General features: G+C 49.1%; 1 non-coding gene across 1 annotated transcript; it reads left to right on the top strand.

Annotated features, from left to right (window-relative positions):
* The first annotated feature begins 385 nt into the window (after window positions 1-385).
* TRNAT-CGU (transfer RNA threonine (anticodon CGU)) lies at window positions 386-452 on the top strand. The gene has a single exon. It is a non-coding gene; the product is annotated as a tRNA-Thr (tRNA).
* Window positions 453-2,355: the final 1,903 nt, after the last annotated feature.

A 2,355-nucleotide genomic window follows, 5' to 3' on the forward strand; every position in this document is an offset into this window, starting at 1 on the left:
CAGTTGCCAGTTCTGTGAGCAGCTTCTGAGAGAGTTCTGTCAGCCCCCCCCCCTACCTCACAGGATGTCTGTTGTGGGGGAGGAAGTTAAAGGAGATTGTGAGCCGCTCTGAGACTCTGAAATTCAGAGTAAAGGGTGGGATGCAAATCCAACGTCATCTTTGTCTTCGTCTTCTTAGGGGAGGGACGGTGGCTCAGTGGTGGAGCATCTGCTTGGTAAGCAAAAGGTCCCAGGTTCAATCCCTGGCATCTCCAACTAAAAAAGGGTCCAGGCAAATAGGCATGAAAAACCTCAGCTTGAGCCGCTGGCAGTCACAATAGGTCAGGGATGGCCAAACTTGCTTAACATAAGAGCCACACAGAATAAACGTCAGATGGAATGGGATGGTGGCTCGGTGGTAGAGCATCTGCTTCGTAAGCAGAAGGTCCCAGGTTCAATCCCTGGCATCTCCAACTGAAAAAGGCCCATGCAAATAGGCATGAAAAACCTCAGCTTGAGCCGCTGGTAGTCACAATAGATCAGGGGTGGCCAAACTTGTTTAACGTAAGAGCCACACAGAATAAACGTCAGATGGGATGGGACGGTGGCTCGGTGGTAGAGCATCTGCTTGGTAAGCAGAACGTCCCAGGTTCAATCCCTGGCATCTTCAACTGAAAAGGGCCCAGGCATATAGGCATGGAAGACCTCAGCTTGAGACCCTGGAGAGCCGCTGCCAGTCTGCATAGACAATACTGACTTTGATGGACCGAGGGTCTAATTCAGCATAAGGCAGCTTCATATGTTCATATGTTTCCCCCCACCTTCAAGCCAAGGCCTGACGTGAATAGCCCAGGCTTGCCCAGTCATGTCAGATCTTGGAAGCCCTGCAGGGTCAGCCCTGGTTAGTGCTTGAATGGGTGACCACCAAGGAAGGCCAGGGCCTCTCTGCAGAGGCAGGCAGTGGAGAACCCACTCTGTGTGTCTCTGCCCTTGAAAACCTAAGGGGTCATCTTCAGTCCGTGATGACCTGATGGCACTTCCCACCTCCATTAGGGACTGCTCTAACCTGGATAGCTCAGGCTAGCCTAGAAGGGTTGGTCCTGTTTAGTACTTGGATGGGGGGACCATCAAGGAAGTTCAGGGTTGCTATGCAGAGACAGGCAAGGACAAACCACCTTCTGCTCCACCTTAGACTAAAAAAATTGTGGCAGCGAATGAGCTTTCAGGAGGAAGAAGAAGAAGAAGAAGAAGAAGAAGAAGAAGAAGAAGAAGAAGAAGAAGAAGAAGAAGAAGAAGAAGAAGATGATGATGATGATGATGATGATGATGATGATGATGATGATGATGATGATGATGATGATGATGATGATGATGATGATGATATGGGATCTATGATATGAGCCTCCAAATGCCTGCCCCATGATGGGGAAACTGTGGCTGGACCTCAGAGTGGCCACAATCTCCTGTATCTTCTTCCCCCATGACAGAATTAGCACCTGAAATCTATTTGTATTTGTATTCGTTTTAAAGTGGAATGTTTTAAGACTAATGTGATTTTAAACCTTTGTATAATTATAGGAATATGTTGTTAGCCGCCCTGAGCCCGCTTCGGTGGGGAGGGCAGGATATAAATAAAATATTATTATTATTATTATTATTATTATTATTACGACAGACACCCTGTGAGGTAGGTGGGGCTGAGAGAGCTTTTTACAGCAGCTCCCCTTTCAAGAACAATTCCTGTGGAAGCTCTGGCTGACCCAAGGCCATTCCAGCAGCTGCAAGAAGTGGTGGAGTGGGGAATCAAACCCGGATCTCCCAGAAAAGAGAGAGAACTCCGCACCAGAACATCTCATCTCTTCCTTTCTCTTTCCTTCCTCCTCCGCTTTCGCTCGCCTTTCCCTCCCACACTCTCCCCTTTTTCTTTCCCTCCTCCTCCTCCCTCTCTGGCTTAACCACACCAAACTGACTCTAGCGAAGAAGGAGAAGGAGGAGGAATGGATGGATGGATGGATCATAGATGGATGGATTTATATCCTGCCCTTCACTCGGAGTCTCGGAGTGGTTTACAATCTCCTTCCCTTCCCCTCCCCACAACAGACACCCTGTGAGGTAGGTGGGGCTGAGAGCTCTGAGAGAACCAGCTGATTTCATGTGCAGGAGTGGGGGAATCAAGTCCAATTCTCCAAATGAGAGTCTTCTGCTCTTAACCCCTACACCGCCAAACTGGCAACCTCAGATACAGCTGGCATTCTAAATGCTCCTGGACTCCTTGGTCTTTTCTTCTGCTACTGACAGACCAGCAGGGCTACCCAGCTTGAATCCCCTCTTCTGGCCGCCTCTTCCCTAAGGGCTTGACCGAAGTTGGCTGTAGCT

Source organism: Heteronotia binoei, chromosome 2 (assembly GCF_032191835.1).
Source record: "Heteronotia binoei isolate CCM8104 ecotype False Entrance Well chromosome 2, APGP_CSIRO_Hbin_v1, whole genome shotgun sequence".
NCBI classification, from domain to species: domain Eukaryota; kingdom Metazoa; phylum Chordata; class Lepidosauria; order Squamata; family Gekkonidae; genus Heteronotia; species Heteronotia binoei.